Source organism: Procambarus clarkii, chromosome 23 (assembly GCF_040958095.1).
Source record: "Procambarus clarkii isolate CNS0578487 chromosome 23, FALCON_Pclarkii_2.0, whole genome shotgun sequence".
Classification (NCBI taxonomy): Eukaryota; Metazoa; Arthropoda; class Malacostraca; order Decapoda; family Cambaridae; genus Procambarus; species Procambarus clarkii.
In genome coordinates, this window is record NC_091172.1 from 49,191,025 (window position 1) to 49,213,342 (window position 22,318).

General features: G+C 43.6%; 1 long non-coding RNA gene across 1 annotated transcript in view; it reads right to left on the reverse strand.

Moving 5' to 3' along the window:
* Positions 1-21,204, reverse strand: part of LOC138367736 (uncharacterized) — an 87,354-nt gene extending 66,150 nt beyond the window's left edge. The window contains exons 1-2 of the long non-coding RNA XR_011229424.1: positions 21,059-21,204; positions 20,709-20,809 (exon numbers count right to left, since the gene is read on the reverse strand). This is a non-coding gene — a long non-coding RNA (uncharacterized lncRNA). The remainder of the gene's footprint in view (positions 1-20,708; positions 20,810-21,058) is intronic.
* Between the last annotated feature and the right edge of the window lie 1,114 nt (positions 21,205-22,318).

Sequence of the window (22,318 nt, forward strand, 5' to 3'; positions counted from 1 at the left end):
GTGACGTCTCGCCAATCTGAGACCTCAACCTGCACTGTGACTCGCTGCTTTCTGTTACTTAGGTACTCCCTTATCCAAGGGAATACCTTTCCTTTCACTCATCCCTGCATCTCCAGCTTTCGCACTAGTCTCTTGTTTGGCACTGTGTCAAAGAATTCCATTAATCCTGTGAGGCATGACTTGCCATCCCTGAATCCATGTTGGTGTTGTGTCACAAAGTTCCTTCGCTGCAGATGTTCGACTAGCTTTTTTTGCACAATTTTCTCTATTATTAAATTGCATGGTATGCAATTTAGGGACACTGGCCTGTAGTTTAGTGCCTCCTGTCTATCCCCCCTTCTTGTATATCGGGACTACATTTGCCGCCTTCCAAATCTTTGACAGTTCACCTGTTACCAGTGATTTGTTATTCACCATGGAGAGTGGCAGGCACAGTGCTTCTGCTCCTTCCTTTAGTATCCATGGTGATATTCCATGTGGGCCTATAGCCTTTGTCACATACAACTCTAGCAAAAGCTTCCTTTCATCCCCACTGGTAATCTCAATTTTCTCTAGTGGTGCCTGATTAACTATTCCTTCTCCTGTCTCAAGAACTTCTCCTTCCTCTAATGTGACGACTTTCTGGAATTTCATATTGAGTTCCTCGCTCACTTCTTTGTCGTTTGTAGTGAATCTGTCTGCCCCTATCCTCAGTTTCGTTACCCGTTCCTTCTCTGTTGTCTTTCACCTGATGTGGCTATGCTGCAATTTGGGCTGGGTCTGGCCTTGCTTGCTATGTCGTTTTATATTGCCCTTCTGCCCCTCTTCTTACCCTGACGTATTTATTCCTGGCTCTCTGGTAATATTCCCTCCTCTCAAATGTCCTGTTATTTCTATAGTTTCTTCATGCTTTTTTAATGTGTCAACTTTGTGAAAGAGAAAAAATGCACTGTCTTGAACATTATATTGTAGAATGTCCCATACTGACTGACTTTCGCCCTCCTGGGCTAAGGTATGCTGAACAATGTAATTACTATATGAGTACTGGAACACTTGATGATATATTGGACTTGTACCCAAGACTGACCATGTAATTAATCAATTATACAATTTATGTATGTGATATAACTATATAACCTGAGCTTGTAAAATCACCTTAATCACCTTCAGTGATTAAGTGCTTATTTGCACTCTAGTTTCTCTAGCAGCTATCTCACCCTGTCAGAGTAAAATAGACAAATGTATGTGAATGCATGTGTGTGTGTATATATATGTATTTGAACATATATGTGTGTGTGTATGTATATGTATGTGTATAAAGTATGTATGGAAGCTGATCAGAATTACATTTCACCTTTGTAAATGCACATTTTTTTTTTTGAGATATATACAAGAGTTGTCACATTCTTGTACAGCCACTAGTACGCGTAGCGTTTCGGGCAGGTCCCTGGAATACGATCCCCGCCGCGAAGAATCGTTTTTTCATCCAAGTACACATTTTACGGTTGCGTTAAACAGAGGCTACAGTTAAGGATTTGCGCCCAGTAAATCCTCCCCGGGCAGGATACGAACCCATGACATAGCGCTCGCGGAACGCCAGGCGAGTGTCTTACCACTACACCACGGGGACTAATGACACTATGTAAAAGACACATTGAACACTTTATGTAGGGCATATGTAAATCTGGGTATCTATGTATTTACGTATGTAGGTTAGCTTAGCACCGAATCACCTTCTGTAGTTGATTGTTCAATAAACCCCTGAACTATATGTTTAACACATCTCTAACCCTGTCCATGGAGGACAGAAGAAAATGTATATATTCTGGTTAGCATTGTAAATGTGTGGCCACGTCTGTGGTAGAAAATAATAATAATAAAAAAATTGTGTTGCTTAGCTAGCTTACATCTCTGATTAACCACTGTGCTGCACCAAGTTATTGTGCAATTCCCCCTGTGCGCATGAGATAAAGTGTTCCCAAAAAATTATTTTTTTTTTCAGTAAAATGATAAATTTCCTTCCTTGAACATGTCTATGTAAAAATAAATACCAAATTCCACTTACTTTGGCTGTAGAGACGTGGACAAGGTGCGATGTGACGTCATCAGGGCCTGGTCGCCCGTGCATGAATCGCCCAGACACGGTCGCGCAGGCCATTCAAGCACCGGGGGTTGCCACAAATATATTTTCAATTATTTGTTCTATGTATTTCCAATGCGGTTTTATTTGTTTCTTTATCGTATATGATGCATATTTGTGTCCTTTACAATATGTATACAGTAGAACGTTCATAATGTTCCATGGAACTGTGATACATGTGTCAGTAATGTGTCCACAATAAATGTTTCTCGCAATATTACTTGTCAAAAATTCACTAAAATTACAATATGTACAGTTTCACACACTATTTACACAGTAACACCCTGTATTACACACTCAGTACTTCAGAAGTGAGTAATAATCAAGGAAGTAGCCCATGGTGCACACCGCGACTTCGCTCTCGATGCACCAGGTACAGATAGATTTTCGCTTCATGCCTCTTTGTTCTGTGTGCTTGCAAATAATGCACTCACATACACCCTTGGCTTTAGTACTTGTAGGTCGTATGTAGCCAAGCTTGTAAAGCACAAGGTAGTATTGAAAACATTATAGAAAAAGATCAATTTGTAAGGTAGTCTTGAAAAGATCTCTTTGTAAGATCCAAAACTGGAAGAGATTTATCTAGCCTCAAAGAGTGTCCATCAGTCAGGAAGAGATTCAGTTAGCCTCAAAGAGTGTCAGTCTGGAAGAGATTCAACTATTCTTGAAAATATCTATGGAAAACACCACCATGGAAGCCGATAACACTGTTCATCTATGCTACTTGTATCAGATGCATCATCACTGAATGCAGAAAACGATTCATCTATATATCTTCTATATAAATTGGAGATAACATGGGTGGGCAAGGGTGCTGCTCAGAGCTACAATTGGATACTCTCGCTGTATCATCCTCATAGGTGCTGTATCATTTGCATCCAATCTTTGTGTTAGGTCCTTATTGCGCCTAGCTTCACCAATATTATGATCCTTATGTTCTTCAAACAATAAGGTTTGAATTTCACTGACAGAGCGCGATCTTTCAACACCCCGTCGGACAGGTGTTTGGGAGCCAGAGACGCGGGCGCCACCCATGGTTGCTCACTGAGTACTAACCCAGCCAGCAGCCCTAGGGTATTCTGAGAATTTTTTCCAAGATGGCTGCCTTTCACTGGAGGTCCTAAGAGTCCATTTCGTACACAGCCAACCTCGCACACATTTAGAATGGGCATGGAAAAATCAAAAAGAGTTTTCTCGGTTGGCTTAGTTTTTCCCGTCGACCGAGAATACTCGGTTGGCGCAGTTAAGTGGCTAAACCATGGGTTTCTCATTTGCATTTCATTTTTAACCTTTTGGGCTGGAATAAACTTTTCTGCTGCCTCCTTGCACTTCTGTGTGATGTGTTCCATCATGTCTTGAGCCGTCTTTCCCCTTAGCTCTGATTCCCATGTTATATCCATTAGGAATTTTCTTATCTCTTCGTAATTTCCCTTTCGAAATTCTAGCCTTTTGCTTTCAGATCCTTTTCTTGAGCACTTTAGCCCTTCTTCGAGCAGATATTCAAACGTCAGTACACTGTGATCACTCATTCCTACTGGGGCCTTGAAGTCAATTTCCCTTATGTCGGAGTCATTCAGAATGAGGACTAGGTCGAGTCTTGCTGGTTCATCGTTTCCCTTCATCCTAGTTGGTTCACTGACATGTTGGCTTGGAAAGTTTCTTGTCGCCACCTCCACTAGTTTGGCTCTCCATGTATATCCTCTCCTCCATGCGGTTCCTTGTTCTCCCAATCAATCCCTCCATGATTGAAGTTCCTCATGATGAGCAGATGGGTTTTATTTCTACAGGCAGCAGAGGCTGCCCTCTCAATTATGTTATTAACTGCCATGTTGTTTCTGTCATACCCTGGCCTGGGTCTTCTGTCATTTGGTTGAGGGTTATATATCACTGCTACTACTACTCTAGGTCCTCCCATTTTCAAGTTTCCTGTTATGTAGTCTCTAAACCCTTCACAGCCTGGGATAACCATCTCCTTGAAACTCCATTCCTTACTCAATAGGAGGGCCACTCCGCCTCCTCCCCTACCCTCCCTCTCTTTCCTTATTACAGTGTAATTCTCGGGGGAACCCCGCATTCGTTATGATTCCTGAGAGTTTTGTTTCCGTGAGTCCAATTACATCTGGGTTTGCTTCTTGTGCTCTTTCCCTAAGTTCACTCGCCTTGCTTGTAATCACATCTATGTTCATGTACATTACCTTGAAGCTGATCTTTTCTGTCCATCCTCAGTTTCTGTTGATTCCACTTGAGTAGGTAAACATGGAGGGTCTGGATGGTGAGGGGGAAGGGGGCCCCTGGGTTGTGAGGGGAGCTGAGAGAGAGGGAGGACCTGGGTTGTGGGGGGCTGGGAGGATCTGATTTGGAGAGGGTAGAGGCAAAGTCAGGGCATGGAGGGGTGGGGGAGAAGGGAGGGCTTGGGGTGAAGTGAGAGAAAAGAGGGGTTTGGCAGGGAAATGGGGGAGGGAGGGCATTGGGGGGAGGTAAGGAAGGCTTTGGGGGAGGGGGGAGTAAAGAGGGCTTGTGGGAGCAGGAGAGAAGAGAGGGTTTGGGGGGGTTGGGGAGAAGGGAGGACTTAGGGGGGTGGGAGAGGAAGCAGAGGATAGGGGGCTGGGGGAGAAGGGAGGGCTTAGGTTGGTGGAGAAATGTAGGGGCTTGGGCAGTTAGGGCTTCTAATGGGTGGGAGATAGGTGTTATCCTAATCCCACTGGGGCTGTTGAAACGCCTGTGGAGGGGTTCCCCACTCCTACATCCTCAAGTACATCTAGTTGAGTACATCCTAAAGCGATACATCTAGTCCTCCTCCTCCCTCTGTGTTACGTCTGCTCCCTGCCATGTTTGTTTCCAATTCCAGATGTCCAATCCAATGTGTGTGTGTGTTCACCTAGTTGTTGTGCTTGCGGGGGTTGAGCTCTGCTCTTTCAGCCCGCCTCTCAACTGTCAATCAACTGTTTCTACTACTACTATTTTTTTCCGCACCACACACACACACACCCTAGGAAGCAGCCCATGACAGCTGACTAACTCCCAGATACCAATTTACTGCTAGGTAACAGGAGCATAGGGTGAAGGAAACTCTGCCCATCGTTTCTCGCCAGCGCCGGGGATCGAACCCGGGACCACAGGATCACGTGTCTAGCGTGCTTTCCGCTTGGCCATCGGCTCCCTGTGTGTGTGTGCATGTGTGTGTGTGTTTGTGCGTGTGTATGCGTGTGCATGTGTGTACTCACCTAGTTGTACTCACCAAGTTGTGCTTGCGGGGGTCGAGCTCTTTGGTACCGCCTCTCAACTGTCAATAAACAGGTGTAAAGGTTCCTGAGCCTATTGGACTCAATCATATCTACACTTGAAACTGTGTATGGAGTCAGCCTCCACCCCATCACTTCCTAATGCATTCCATTTGTCAATCATTCTGACACTAAAAAAGTTCATTTTAATATCTCTGCAGCTCATTTGGGCACTGCTACTAGATAATAATTTTAGTTAATAACTCTCGGTTTTTTATTATTGGGAGTCATATTATCCGTAGTTAATTATTACACGGAATACTGATAATTTTAGAGAACCACATTCAATTCTCTAACATAATGGTAATAAGCGTGTCTAGATAGACATTATCTGATGCAATTTTGTTACTCGATGTCGTGAGAATTCTAGCACTAATGCGCAGATAAAAACTGTTAATTTATGTTGACATTACCGTTAGCGAAATTAATAACTATTGTAGTTAGTATATAATAATAATGATGTATTATACAATGGTAATTTGTTAGTGTTGGAAATTTCCAACACCTGTGACTCATCTGAGTTTCCAGCTTCAACCCATGTCCACACGTTCTGTTACTATTCCGTGTGAACATTTCGTCTATGTCAACTCTGTCATTCCCCCTGAGTATTTTGTACGTTCCTATCATGTCCCCCCTCTTCCTTCTTCTTTCTAGTGTCGTAAGGCTCAGTTCCTTCAGGCGCTCCTCATATCCCATCCTTTGTAACTCTGGGACGCGTCTTGTTGCAAACCTCTGAACCTTTTTCAGTTACCTTATATGCTTCTTTGGATGGGGGACTCCATGATGAGGCGGCATACTCTAAGACTGGTCTCACGTAGGCAGTGTAAAGCTCCCTAAATGCCTCCTTACTTAAGGTTCTGAATGATGTTCTAACTTTTGCCAGTGTAGAGTACGCTGCTGTCGTTACTCTATTTATATGTGCTTCAGGAGATAGATTAGGTGATACGTTTTTGCCCAGGTCTCTTTCACGCGTCGTCACAGGTATGCAGTTACCCTTCATTGTGTACTGGCCCTTTGGTCTCCTATCACCTAGTCCCATTTCCAGAACTTTACATTTGCTCTTGTTGAACTTTAGTAGACATTTCTCTGTCCATCTCTGCAACCTGTTCAGGTCCTCTTGGAGGATCCTGCAATCCTCATCTGTCACAACTCTTCTCATCAACTTTGCGTCATCCGCGAACATTGACATGTAGGACTCTACTCCTGTAACCATGTCGTTAACATATATTAGAAATAGAATTGATCCAAACATCGATCCTTGATGTACTCCACTCGTTACTGTTCTCCAGTCCGACTTCTCGCTCCTTACCATAACTCTTTGGCTCCTTCTTGTTAGGTTGTTCCTTTTCCATGCTAGGGCCTTTCCTCCCACCCCTGCCTGCCTCTCGAGTTTGAACAGCAGGTTAATGTGCAGTACTGTATCAAAGACTTTTTGCCAGTCCAGAAATATAGTCTGATTTCCCTTTCCAGAACCCATGTTCTGGAAAGGGAAATCGTGCCTGTTTGTTCACAAACCTAACGTTCTCCAGGTGTGCAACCAGTCGTAGCCTAATTATTCTCTCAAGTATTTTGCAGGGGATGCTTGTCATTGATACAGGTCTATAGTTAAGTGTCTCCTCCGTATCACCTTTCTTGAAAATCGGTACGCCATTTGCTTTCTTCCAGCAACTGGGCAATTCTCCCAACATAAGTGATTCATTAAAGATCATTGCCAGAGGCACGCTGAGAGCCTGCGCTGCTTCTTTTAGTATCTACGGTGAAACTTTGTCTGGTTCAACTGTTTTAGTTGCATCCAGGGTTGTCAACTGTTTCATTACCTCCTTTGCTGCCACCTCTATATCTGATAGTCTTTCATCTAGGGCAATCTCTTCTAACAATGGGAGCTGCTCAGGCTCAGTTGTGAACACTCCATGGAAACTGGCATTCAGTGCCATGCTGATTTCCTTCTCACTTTCAGTGTATGCCCCCTCTGTTTTTCTTAGTCTTGTCACTTGGTCGTTCAACGACATTTTTCTTCTTAAATGAATGTAGTAATTTAGGTTGCTTTTTCGCTTTGATCGCAATATCGTTCTCATAGTTCCTTTCCGATGTTCGGCTTATGATAATGTAATCGTTCCTAGCTCTGTTGCATCTGATCCTGTTGTCCTCTGTCCTTTGTCTTCGGTACTTCCTCCACTCCTACCAGCTGGCCATCTTTGCGTCCTGAAACTGTCTATTAAATCATTGGTTATTATATTCCCTCTTATTTTTTCACTTTACTGTTGGTATAAATCTCTCATCGGCCTCCTGGCATTTCCGTATGACTAGGTCCATCATATCTTGGAATGTTTTTCCTCTAATTTCTTCCTCCCACTGCACTTCTACCAGATATATCTCCCTTATCCTCCTGAAGTCCCCTTTCCTGAAGTCAACTATCCTTTCCCAGACCTCTTGTCCCATGGTCACAAGTTTGAATTCCATCATGCAGTCAAAGAGTAGGATACAATGGTCGCTGGCCCCTAGAGGTATTTCATGCTCCAAATTCTCGATATCTTCTACGTTCTGGGTGAAAATCAGGCCTAATAGGCTCGGTGCATCTCCTCCTCTTTCTCTTGTGTCTTCCTTCACATGTTGTGTTAGGAAATTCCTGTCTATAACATTTTCTAACCTTGCTCCCCACGTTTCGTCCCCTCCATGGGGATTCCTTGCTTCCCAATTTATCTCTACATGATTTAGGTCCCCCCATGACCAGCAACTTCGCTCTCATTCTGTGAGCTAATGTTGCTGCCTTCTGCAGTTCATCTATGCATATCTTGTTGTTGTCCTCATACTCCTTCCTTTGTCTTCTACTGTTTGGTGGGGGATTGTAGTTTACCAAGATCACAATCTTCCTCCCATCTGCTGTCAGAGTTCCATGTATGAAGCTTTTGCTCTCATTGGTAACCCGATTTCCCAGGTCTTCAAACTTCCATTTCCGCTTTATTAGGCGTGCCACTACCCCTCCCTATCTCTTTGTCCTCTCTTTTCTTATCACCTGGTAGCCCATTGGAAAGATTGCATCTGAGATCATGGCATTTATTTTAGTTTCCACTATTGTAACTATGTCAGGATCTGCCTTACTCACTCTCTCTTCTATCTCTTCTGCTTTATTAGATACCCCATCAGCATTGTTGCACCAAACCTTGAAATTCTTCATGGAAACTCTGGTACCAGAGTTCGCCCTTTCTCTGGGGGTCTGGGAGAGGGGGGATCTGGCGGGTGTCTGGGGGTGAATGGGGGCTGGGGGGATCTGGGGGGTGGACGGAGTCTGGAGGGGGTGCTTGGGGGGCGAAAGGGGGCTGGGCATCTAGGACGGAAGGTAGAAAGGTCTGGGGTAGAGCCTGGGTAGGTAGTTTTGGTGTAGAAAGGGCATACTGGGTTTGAAGATTAGGCATAGTCTGAGAGGCATAGAGGAGTTGGGAAGTAGCGTAATGTTGAGAGTCAGATAGAGGTTGAGAGGTTGGGGAGGGAGGAGAAGGATAGAGGGGGGTCGGGGGAAGAGGGGCAGATGGAACATGGATAGAGATAGTGGGAGGGAGGTTGTATTAGTCAGGGAAAACTCAGGGGTAGGTGTGGGCATTAGGGCAGAAGGGGGGAAAAGAGAAATGGAGTAAGAGGTGGGTGGGTCCCTCCATCCCCCACGGGAGGTCCATGTGCCCCCCGCCCCCTCGCAAGGGTAGAGGGTCACATGGAAGATGAGGGGATTAGGAGGGGTGAGGGCTGGGCCGTTTTGGGGGGTTGAGGGGATGAGGGCTGGGCGGGTTTTGGGGGTTGAGGGGATGAGGGCTGGTCAGGTTTGGGGGTTGAGGGGATGAGGGCTAGTCGGGTTTTGGGGGTTGAGAGGATGAGGGGGGGGGGGGGCTTGGAATGTGGGATGATTCAGATGGATTCGAATACAATGGGGTCAGAGGAATCAGGGGAGGTGTTGGGGAGATAAGCAGGGGCAGGGACGGCTGATTTGAGGAGGGAGTAACCTGGAAAGCAGGTGTGGGCTTGTTAGCACAGGGTGGGTCACGGGGTGGGTTAGCACTGGGGTAGGTAACTACGCTCAAATTTGAGGAGATATGTCGAGTACGGCTCACCCTGTGGGCTATCTGCTCATCTTTGGTCATGTATTTGTCAGTATTCACGTTGTAATAGTTTTCGCTACCTCTGAGTAAGTGCTTGTGTTGCAATATGTAATCCACAGCCTCCTTATTAGTGAACTGTACCAGGACAGATCGTTTCTTGTTACAGTTATACGCCCCAATGCGGCGGTGGATTCCCACCTCATTCCCTGCTATCTCGGCTCTGATATCTCTCAAGATCCCCTGTAGCTCAAAATCTTCAATCTCCATCCTATCCTGCCTCGCTGATGCATTGGCTTCAAGTAATCCATGGATTATGATTGACCTCCTCAGTGAAGGGTCATGTTGGTCGCCTTCCCCACTGGTTGACCCCCACCACTCCAACACTCACTACTTTGCCACTCCCCCTCCACTTTGCCATGCTACCCTTATTCCAGCCAAATTCAGTTGTAAGCCTAGTTATCTCACTTTCCCACGCCACTCTGCTCTTCTTGATTTTTTCTTGAATATAGATGTGTGTGTGTACTCACCTAATTGTACTCACCTTATTGTGCTTGCGGGGGTTGAGCTTTGGCTCTTTGGTCCCGCCTCTCAACCGTCAATCAACTGGTGTACAGATTCCTGAGCCTACTGGGCTCTATCATATCTACATTTCAAACTGTGTATAGAGTCAGCCTCCACCACATCACTTCCTAGTGCATTCCATTTACTAACTACTCTGACACTGAAAAAGTTCTTTCTAATGTCTCTGTGGCTCATTTGGGTACTCAGCTTCCACCTGTGTCCCCTTCTTCGCGTCCCTCCAGTGTTGAATAGTTCATCCTTGTTTACCCGGTCGATTCCCCTAAGGATTTTGTAGGTTGTGATCATGTCCCTCCTTACTCTTCTGTCTTCCAGTGTCGTAAGGTGCATTTCCCGCAGCCTTTCCTCATAACTCATGCCTCTTAGTTCTGGGACTAGTCTAGTAGCATACCTTTGGACTTTTCCCAGCTTCGTCTTGTGCTTGACAAGGTACGGGCTCCATGCTGGGGCAGCATACTCCAGGATTGGTCTTACATATGTGGTGTACAAGATTCTGAATGATTCCTTACACAGGTTCCTGAACGCCGTTCTGATGTTAGCCAGCCTTGCATATGCCGCAGACTTTATTCTCTTTATGTGGGCTTCAGGAGACAGGTTTGGTGTGATATCAACTCCTAGATCTTTCTCTCTGTCTGTTTCATTAAGTACTTCATCTCCTATTCTGTATCCTGTGTCTGGCCTCCTATTTCCACTGCCTAGTTTCATTACTTTGCATTTACTCGAGTTGAACTTCAACAGCCATTTGTTGGACCATTCACTCAATCTATCTAGGTCATCTTGTAACCTCCTACTATCCTCCTCTGTTTGAATCCTCCTCATAATTTTTGCATCGTCGGCAAACATTGAGAGGAACGAATCTATACCCTCTGGGAGATCATTTAAATATACCAAAAACAGTATAGGTTCAAGGACTGACCCCTGCGGGACTCCACTTGTAACGTCTCGCCAATCTGAGACTTCACCCCTCACACAGACTCGTTGTCTCCTGTTGCTTAGGTACTCCTCTATCCACCGGAGTACCTTCCCTTTCACTCCAGCCTGCATCTCCAACTTTCGCACTGGCCTCTTGTGTGGCACTGTATGAAAGGCTTTTTGACAATCCAAAAATATGCAGTCTGCCCACCCTTCTCTTCTTGCCTTATTTTTGTTGCCTGGTCGTAGAATTCAAGTAACCCTGTGAGGCAGGACCTGCCATCCCTGAACCCATGTTGATGCTGTGTTACAAAGTTCCTTCACTCCAGATGCTCCACTAGTTTTTTTCGCACAATCTTCTCCATCAGCTTGCATGGTATGCAGGTTAGGGACACTGGGTGTAGTTCAGTGCCTCCTGTTTATCCCCTTTCTTGTATATCGGGACTACGTTAGCTGCTTTCCAAATATCTGGCAGTTCTCCTGTTGCCAGTGATTTGTTATACACAATGGAGAGTGGTAGGCACAGTTCTTCTGCTCCTTCCTTTAGAACCCAAGGGGAGATTCCATCTGGGCCTATAGCCTTTGTCACATCCATCTCTAGTAAACACTTCCTTACTTCCCCGCTGGTAATCTCAAAGTCTTCCAGTGGTTCCTGGTTAGCTATTCCCTCTCTTACCTCTGGAATTTCTCCTTGCTCTAAGTTGAAGACCTCCTGGAATTTCTTATTCAATTCCTCACACACTTCCTTGTCATTTGTAGTGAATCCTTCCGCCCTTATCCTTAATTTCATAACCTGTTCCTTTACTGTTGTTTTTCTCCTGGTGTGGCTATGCAACAATTTAGGCTGAGTCTTTGCCTTGCTTGCGATGTCATTTTCGTATTGTCTTTCTGCCTCTCTTCTCATCCTGACATATTCATTCCTGGCATTCTGGTATCTTTCTCTACTCTCCAGTGTCCTGTTATTCCTATAGTTTCTCCATGCCCTTTTACTTTGCTGCTTAGCAAGCCTACATCTCTGATTAAACCATGGGTTTCTCATCTTCGTTTCTCTGTTTTCCTTTTGGACTGGGACAAACTGTGTGTGTGTGTGTGTGTGTGTGTGTGTGTGTGTGTGTGTGTGTGTGTGTGTGTGTGTGTGTGTGTGTGTGTGTGTGTGTGTGTGAGTAATTACCTAAATGTAGTTACAGGATGAGAGCTACGCTCGTGGTGTCCCGTCTTCCCAGCACTCTTTGTCATATAACGCTTAGAAACTACTGACGGTCTTGGCCTCCAACACCTTCTCACCTAACTTGTTCCAACCGTCTACCACTCTGTTTGCAAAAGTGAATTTTCTTATATTTCTTCGGCATCTGTGTTTAGGTAGTTTAAATCTATGACCTCTTGTTCTTAAAGATCCAGATCTCAGGAAATCTTCGCTATCGATTTTATCAATTCCTGTTACTATTTTGTATGTAGTGATCATATCACCTCTTTTTCTTATGTCTTCTAGTTTTGGCATATTTAATGTCTCTAACCTCTCCTCGTAGCTCTTGCCCTTCAATTCTGGGAGCCACTTAGTAGCATGTCTTTGCACCTTTTACAGTTTGTTGATGTGCTTCTTTGGATATGGGCACCACACAACCGCTACATATTCTAGCTTTTGCCTAACAAAAGTCGTGAACAATTTCTTTAGTATATCGCCAACCATGTATTTGAAAGCAATTCTGAAGTTAGAAAGCGTGACATAGGCTCCTTGCACAATATTCTTTATGTGGTCCTCAGGTGATAGTTTTCTATCTAGAACCATCCCTAGATCTCTTTCTTTATCAGATTTTTTTAAAGATTTCTCACATAATATATAGGTTGTGTGGGGTCAATGTTCCACATTCCATAACATGGCATTTATTTACATTAAATTCCATTTGCCAAGTGGTGCTCCATATATTTATTTTGTCCAGATCATCTCGAAGGGCATGACAATCATCTTAATTTCTTATCCTTCCTATTTTCTTAGCATCATCAGCAAACATGTTCATATAATTCTGTATACCAACTGGTAGATCATTTATGTAGACAATAAACATCACTGGTGCAAGAACTGAACCCTGTGGTACTCCACTTGTGACATTTCTCCAGTCCGATACATTACCTCTGATCACTGCCCTCATTTTTCTATCGGTCAGAAAATGTTTCAGCCATGTTAGAAGCTTACCTGTCACCCCCCTCCAATATTTACCAGTTTCCAGAACAACCTCTAATGTGGAACTCTGTCAAAAGCATTTTTTAGATCCAGATAGATGCAGTCAACCCACCCGTCTCTTTCCTGTAATATCTCGGTTGCTCGATCATAGAAACTGAGTAAATTCGATACACAGGATCTTCCAGATCGAAAACCATACTGTCTGTCTGATATTATATCATTTCTCTTCAGGTGATTTACCCATTTAGTTTTTATTATTTTTTCCAATATTTTGACTATTACACTTGTCAATGATACAGGTTTATAATTAAGGGGGTCTTCCCTGCTTCCACTTTTGTAGATTGGAACTATGTTAGCCTTTTTGCACACATCAGCTAAAACTCCTGTAAACAGGGATGCCTGAAAAATCAGTTGAAGTGGAATGCTGAGCTCAGGTGCACATTCTCTCAGAACCCATGGTGAAATTCCATCTGGACCAACTGCTGTGTTCTTGCTGAGCTCCTTTAGCATTTTTTCCACTTCGTCTCTAGACACCTCTATGTGCTCTATGTTGTTCTCTGGAATTCTTATTGTGTCTGGTTCCCTGAAGATTTAATTTTGTACAAACACACTTTGGAACTTTTCGTTTAATGTTTCACACATTTCCTTTTCATTTTCCGTGAATCTATTTCCCATTTTCATCCTCTGAATATTATCCTTTACCTGCAATTTGTTGTTTATGAATTTATAAAATAGACCTGGTTCTGTTTTACATTTTTCTGCAATCCCTTTTTCAAAATTTCTTTCTGCCTCTCTCCTCACTGCCGTGTAGTTGTCTCTCACATCTTTGTATCGCTGGTATGTTTGGGGGTTTGGCCTCTTCCTGTATTGATTCCATTTTTGTGTCTTTTGGTCTCTGGCCCTCTCCCAATTTCTGTTGAACCAATCCTGTTTCTTAGTTCTGCATCTCTGTTTTGGTATAAATTCATTCACTTCCTTGCCTAGCAACAAGTCTGTCCAATTATACTCACTAAATTTTTTCTAAGGTTGCCATAATGTCCTCTCCAAAAGCCAGGCTTTTCAATTGCATCAACCTTCTTATTTTCTTCCAGATTATAACGCATTGCATACTTTATTCCCAAAAAGACATGGTCACTTTTACCCAAGGGAGGAATGCACTGAATATCAAATATTTCTTCCTCCTTCCTGGTAAATATCAAACATAGCATGGAGGGAACGTCCCCTTCCCTCATCCTCGTAGCTTGTTTAACATGTTGATACAAGAATGTTTCCAGGATTAGGTCTACAAATTTACAGGTCCAAAAATCTTCTGTTTTAGCTTCATATGCTTCCCAATCTATGGATTTCAAGTTGAAGACGCCGACTATCAACAGTCGTGATCATATCAACAGATATGATCTATAGTCATAGCGAGATCTGCACTCGCTATGATCTCTCTCATTATAGTTATAAGACCTTCTGGTTTACTATCTAGCTCCTAATTTGACCATGTGCTGCTTGGCGGTGGACTATATGCATTTATGATCATTAGTTTGTCATCCTCATGGCAGATCTCTAGTGCTATTATGTCAACTTGTGGATTGGCAGTCATTATTTCGTTCACCTTTAGGTGTTCTTTCACGAGCACAGCAACGCCACTGCCTTTCCTAATTTTTCCGTCCCGTTTCCAAATTGAGTAGCTCCTTGGGAATATGACCTCATTTAAAATAACATCTTCAAGTTTTGTCTCCTTGAGTGCAACAATGTCTGGTGTCTGCAGCTGTATTACATCACTTAACTTCAGTATCTTCGATCTTACTCCATCTATGTTGGTGTATGCAATCTTGAGGAACTTGTTCCCCCTCTTCTTATTTTTCACTCCCCCTCTCTCTAATGATTTTGTTGGTTTGCCTTTATGTACCACTTTACTGGCCTACCTACCCCTATCACTTTGTAGAAAAAAGAATTGATTTCTTCTTCATTCCTGCTCTCATTTAAACGTTTTGCCTCGGCGAGGTTCAGTTTCAGCTTCTCCCTATCTTCTTTTGAAAGATCTTGTCTTAATGACCACACTTTCCCATCCTCATCACTTTGTAATTTTCTAGCATTCCTTAGTACTTCCATCTGTTTGGCACAATTTAGGGTGATCCTCAGAGGTCGATCTTTTACACACACACACCTCTCCTCCCCCCCTCCCCTTCTACTTTCTTCTCACTTCAGTGGAAGGGTCGGATCGCCCCCACCCACCCATTTATCTCTCCCTTTATCACTCCCTTTCTCTCTCTCTCTCTTTCTCTCTCTCTTCCTCTCTCTCTCTCTCTCCCTCCCCCATCCCGCTCTGCCCTCCTGACAAATCGTATGACGGCACAACTATAGGAACAGGGGCAAGCATGGCATCCAGAGGTACCAGGGGAACAGGGAAGAGCCAAGATGACGAAATGAAGGAAATGTTCGCCCAGTTTCTGGAGGACATCAAGAGTGAGATGCAAGAAATGATGCAGGAAATGAAGAACGAAATAAGCAACCTGAAAAGAGAGCTGACAGCAGCAAAGACGGAGATTAGAGCCCTCAAAGAGAATGGTATCGAGACTGAGAATCAAAAAACCATCCAGGGAGAAGGTGGTAATAGTTTTTTGGATGAGAATGCCACAATAAAAGCAACATTTGGGAAATACTAAAAAAAAAAACTCTGAAGTAATGACTGCAGTGATGGAGGTGGCCATGAAAGCAGCCACCTCACAGGAGGTGGCACGCTCCACTAGCCAAGTGCTGGAAAGGAACAGATCAGTGGTTGCTGTGGGTATTAAAGAGCAGGAAGGCTCTAATAGGACAGAGTGGAATGACAAGGAAAAAGCAGCAGTGAATGAAGTACTAAAGGCACTAGACATGGAAGAGGCTGAGCATAGCATTGAGAAGGTTTTCAGGCTAGGTTGGTACAACAAAGACCGAGACCGAATGATAAAGATAGTGTTTGCAAACGAGAGCACAAAGGAGAAGATCCTATCAAGGAAGAGCTCCCTGAAAAAACGTGGGAAAATTAAAAAATGTATTCCTCCAGAGAGACATGACAAGGGAGGAGAGAGCTGTGGCGGTAGAAGCAAGGAAGAGGCACAGGGCGAGAGGGGAAAACCAGGAAGTTACAGCTCCCAACATAACACCCCCAGAGGCGAGGGGGGAACCCACAACCAGCTACCCAGTAACACCAGAAGGTAGGACAACCTCGCTACCCTCCTCTGCATAGAAAACCCCCCCTACCCCAAACCCTCCCTGCCCCCACTCAAATGTTCAGCCAAATCTCCCTCCCCCACACCCAATCCCCACCCTTCTACCCCTCCCCTCCTCCCAAGTCCTCCCTTCCCCCCTTTCCTTCCCGTCCTCCCTCCCCTTTCACCGCATACCCTCCCTGTCCCTTCCCCTTCACTGGATCCCCCGCCCCTCATCCCAGTATCCTCTGAGACCCTGTTATCCGCCTCACAGGTCCTCACACCCATGGAACAGCCTCCCCCACCAGCAGAACACTCACCAAGGAGGCGATTTGAGAAGGGACAGAAGAAAGTGAGTCTCAAAGCGATGTACACTAACATAGATGGAATTACAAATAAAGCAAATGAGCTTGGAGAATGGGTACTAGAGGAAAACCCAGACATAATAGCCCTCACAAAAACAAAGCTCACGAAAACGATAACAAACGCAGTGTTCCCACAGGACTATTATGTTATGAGGAAAGAGAGGGAAGGAAGAGGTGGGGGTGGTGTAGCTCTGCTGGTAAGAAAAGGCTGGGATTTTGAGGAGATGAATATTCAGGGCTGTGAAGGTTTCAGTGACTACATAGAAGGTACTGTAACAAATGGAGGGAAAAAATTATAGTCGTAGTCATATATAATCCACCACCAAATGACAGAAGACCTAGACAGGAATATGATAGAAACAACATGGCCACCATTAACATAATAGAAAGAGCAGCTTCTGTTGCAAGCAGGAATGGATCTGGACTACTAATTATGAGACTTCAACAATGGGAAGATAGATTGGAAGAACAGAGACCCGCATGGAGGACCAGAAACATGGAGAGCTAAGCTGCTGGACGTGGCAACAAGAAACTTTCTAAGCCAGCGCATCAAAGAACCAACAAGAATGAGAGGAGAAGATGAACCAGCAATGCTTGATTTGATATTTACCCTAAATGAGTGGGATATAAGGGAAGTTAAAATGGAAGCGCCCTTGGGAATGAGTGACCACAGTGTATTGAACTTTGAGTACCTGGTAGAGCTAGGACTTATCTCCCCCAAAAAAGAACTAGGAATCAAAAGGCTGGCATACCGAAAGGGAAATTATGAACAGATGAGAAGTTTCCTAAGTGAAATACCTTGGCACAGACCTCAGAGATAAGTCTGTACAGGGTATGATGGACTATGTTACCCAAAAGTGTCAGGAGGCAGTAAACAGGTTCATCCCGGCCGAAAGGAAAAAATCCGAGATGCAACAGAAGAATCCATGGTATAATAGGGCATGTATGGAAGCGAAGAAACTGAACAAATGAGCGTGGAGGAACTTCCGGAATAACAGAACACCAGAAAGCAGAAAGAGATACCAGAGAACCAGAAATGAGTACGTCTGGGTGAGAAGAGAAGCAGAGAAAAGTTTTGAAAATGATATAGCAAACAAAGCCAAGACCGAACCAAAGCTACTCCACAGTCACATCAGAAGGAAAACAACAGTAAAAGAACAGGTATTGAAACCTCGAACAGGCGAGGACAGGTATACAGAGAATGACAGAGAGGTGTGTGAACAACTCAACAAGAGGTTTCAGGAGGTCTTCACAATAGAACAAGGTGAGGTCACTGTGCTAGGAGAAAGGGAGGTAAACCAGGCGGCCTTGGAAGAGTTCGAAATTACGAGAGAGGAGGTGAAGAGACACCTGCTGGATCTGGATGTTAGAAAGGCTGTTGGTCCAGATGGGATCTCACCATGGATACTGAAAGAGTGTGCAGAGGCACTTTGCTTGCCACTCTCCATAGTGTATAGTAAGTCACTGGAGACGGGAAACCTACCAGAAATATGGAAGACGGCGAATGTGGTCCCAATATACAAAAAGGGCGACAGGCAAGAGGCACTGAACTACAGGCCAGTGTCCTTGACTTGTATACCATGCAAGGTGATGGAGAAGATCGTGCGAAAAACTTGGTAACACATCTGGAGAGAAGGGACTTCGTGACAAATCGCCAAAATGGGTTCAGGGAGGGTAAATCTTGCCCTACAGGCTTGATAGAATTCTACGATCAGGTGACAAAGATTAAGCAAGAAAGAGAGGGCTGGGCGGACTGCATTTTCTTGGATTGTCAGAAAGCCTTTGACGCAGTACCGCATAAAATGCTGGTACATAAGCTGGAGAGACAGGCAGGTGTAGCTGGTAAGGTGCTCCAGTGGATAAGGGAGTATCTAAGCAATAGGAAGCAGAGAGTTACGGTGAGGGGTGAGACCTCCGATTGGCGTGAAGTTACCAGTGGAGTCCCACAGGGCTCTGTACTCTGTCCTATCTTGTTTCTGATATATGTAAATGATCTCCCGGAGGGTATCGATTCATTTCTCTCAATGTTTGCGGACGATGCTAAAATTATGAGAAGGATTAAAACAGAAGAGGACTGTTTGAGGCTTCAAGAAGACCTAGACAAGCTGAAGGAATGGTCGAACAAATGGTTGTTAGAGTTTAACCCAACCAAATGTAGTGTAATGAAGATAGGTGTAGGGAGCAGGAGGCCAGATACAAGGTATCATCTGGGTGAGGAAATTCTTCAGGAGTCAGAGAAGGAAAAAAGACTTGGGGGTTGATATCACGCCAGACCTGTCTCCTGCAGCACATATCAAGCGGATAACATCAGTGGCATATGCCAGGCTGGCCAACATACGAACGGCATTCAGAAACTTGTTTAAAGAATCATTCAGAACTTTGTATACCACATATGTCAGGCCAATCCTGGAGTATGCAGCCCCAGCATGGAGTCCATATCTAGTCTAGGATAAGACTAAACTGGAAAAGGTTCAAAGGTTTGCCACCAGACTAGTACCCGAGCTGAGAGGTATGAGCTACTAGGAGAGACTACGGGAATTAAACCTCACTTCGCTGGAAGACAGAAGAGTTAGGGGGGACATGATCACCACATTCAAGATTCTGAAGGGAATTGATAGGGTAGATAAAGACAGGCTATTTAACAAAAGGGGAACACGCACAAGGGGACACAGGTGGAAACTGAGTGCCCAAATGAGCCACAGAGATATTAGAAAGAACTTTTTTAGTGTCAGAGTGGTTGACAAATGGAATGCATTAGGAAGTGATGTGGTGGAGGCTGACTCCATACACAGTTTCAAGTGTAGATATGATAGAGCCCAATAGGTTCAGGAATCTGTACACCTGTTGATTGACGGTTGAGAGGCGGGACCAAAGAGCCAGAGCTCAACCCCCGCAAACACAACTAGGTGAGTACAACTAGGTGAGTACACCTCAAAGGTGTGTGTGTGTGTATGTGTGTGTTTGTATGCTCACTTAATTGTATTCACCTTATTGTGCTTGCGAGAGTTGAGCTTTGGCTCTTTGGTCCCGCCTCTCAACTGTCAATCAACAGGTGTACAGATTCCTGAGCCTACTGGGCTCTATCCTATCTACATTTGAAACTGTGTATTGAGTCAGCCTCCACCACATCACTTCCTAGTGCATTCCATTTATTAACTACTCTGACACTGAAAAAATTCTTTCTAACGTCTCTGTTGCTCATCTGGGTACTAAGTTTCCACCTGTGTCCCTTGTTCGTGTCCCACCCGTGCTGAAGAGTTTATCTTTGTCCACCCTGTCAATTCCCATGAGAATTTTGTAGGTGGTTATCATGTCTCTCCTTACTCTTTTGTTTTCCAGGGATGTGAGGTTCAGCTCCTTTAGCCTTTCCTCGTAGCTCATTCCTCTCAGTTCCGGGACGAGCCTGGTGGCATACCGCTGAATCTTCTCTAACATTGTCTTTTGTTAAATAGGTATGGACTCCAGGCTGGAGCTGCATACTCCAGGATTGGTCTCACATAAGTGGTATACAGGGTCCTGAACGATTTCTTACACAAGTTTCTAAAGGCAGTTCTTATGTTGGCCAGTCTAGCATATGCCGCTGATGATATTCTTTTGATAGGGGTCTCTGGGGACAGATTCGGTGTGATATCAATCCCCAGATCTTTCTCTCTATTTGACTCTTGCAGGATTTCACTTCCCAGATGATACCTTGTGTTCAGCCTCCTGCTCCCTTCGCCAAATTTCATTACCTTACGCTTCCCCGACCAGGCGACAAAAAATAAGCAAGAAAGAAAAGAGTGGGCAGACAGCATTTGCTTAGACTGTCAGAAAACCTTTGACACAGTACTCCATAGAAGGTTGCTACAAAAGTAGGAGAAACAGACATGCATAAAAGGTAAGGTTCTCCAGTGGATAAGGGAGTATCTAAGCAACAGGAAACAGCGAGTAACTGAGAGGGTATCAATATGTAAGTGTGGTACGTGAGTATTAGGCCTTCAATTAGATGATCTTTGTTGTTTACCTTTATTGTAATTCTCTGAAGCTGCGTTCCCAGAGACGCAAATTCTTTAAGTGCCTGTATTTCTTCTCCCTTTTTTACTTCTCGCCTCCTCCCAGCTCTTCCTGCAGTATAGAACAGACTCTCACTAGTTCATCCATGCTTTTCCAAAGTTCTACTATGCTAACTGCTCTCCGTAGCTACTCATTTTGCGTTTCTTAAATGCCATAAATCTTGTCCATATGGTTAGGCTTATACCCTTCCATCGTTCTATATCGATCATATTCTTCACTCTTTGCTATCCCTATGAAATCCTAGCAAAATTGCAGGTAGTCTAGCTGAGAATGGCTTGCATTAATTGCATAACAACTCACCCTTCAGATGACACTTATATACGCAGTGGTAGTTCCTGGTCAGTGCCGCTGTACGGGCAAGTGATGAGATGGTTGGTGTGGAAGCTGGTGAAGCTGGTGGTAGTTGTGTCTAGTCTTCTCGACGGTCCCTTTCCTACTGGTCTCTTCACAGTGCGTTACAACCAGGGGCACAGTGCCAATATTATTGGTGCCGGAGCTCTGGTGGGCCTGACAAAAGACTGTCATTTCCTATCTTGTTTCTATATATGTCACACGTCTTAAACCCTTCGAAGTGAAGAGCGTTACATCAGAAGTTAGCATGAAGTTAGACTTCAAAGCACCATTACTTTCTGAATTGCACATGGTCCCAGTTTGAACATTTGAACTAGAAACAGTTGTAACACAACTTTTGCTACTTTCACTGTTATCATTATCAGTCTCGAGTACGTTATTCTTCTTACACTCCTCATTTTGTTTATGAAAGAAGGAAGTCAACATTGTTTGCATAGAAGCCATGATGGTATTGTCTGTGAGAAAAAAATGCTTCTGCATTAGAGATAAATCCAGGGACCACAATCCACTGCTTTACTAATGCCACTGAAATACAGAAGCAGAGTTGCCAACTCATTATTTCACACGACGCTTGAATCAGCTCAAAAAGCACTAAATAATGTAAAGTTATGTGCAGCAGTTTTGTCGTTTTACTGCGTAGTATTTAATACTAAAATATTCTATTGTATGATAAAGAATACCTGTCATATGAACTACTGCTAAAGCCATGAACATTACCGCTGAATATTGGTATCCAAAGTGGTAGGTTGGCACCCTTGTCTCATACTGTTTGTCTGGCATAAATGGACAGGAAGCGTTCAATGTATTATGTGTCCACATTCCTACCACTACAGTTATCCCTCTTTACTGTTTATATATATATATATATATATATATATATATATATATATATATATATATATATATATATATATATACATATATATATACATATAAATATATATATATATATACATATATATATATATACATATATATATATATATATACATATATATACATATATATATACATATATATATACTAGTATGTTTTGGTAGCAGTCTTTCCTGTAGACATATATTATTAAATATGACCGAAAAATCGGTCATATATTTTCATATATCGGTCATATTTAATAATATATACATACATATATATATATATATATATATATATATATATATATATATATATATATATATATATATATATATATATATATATATA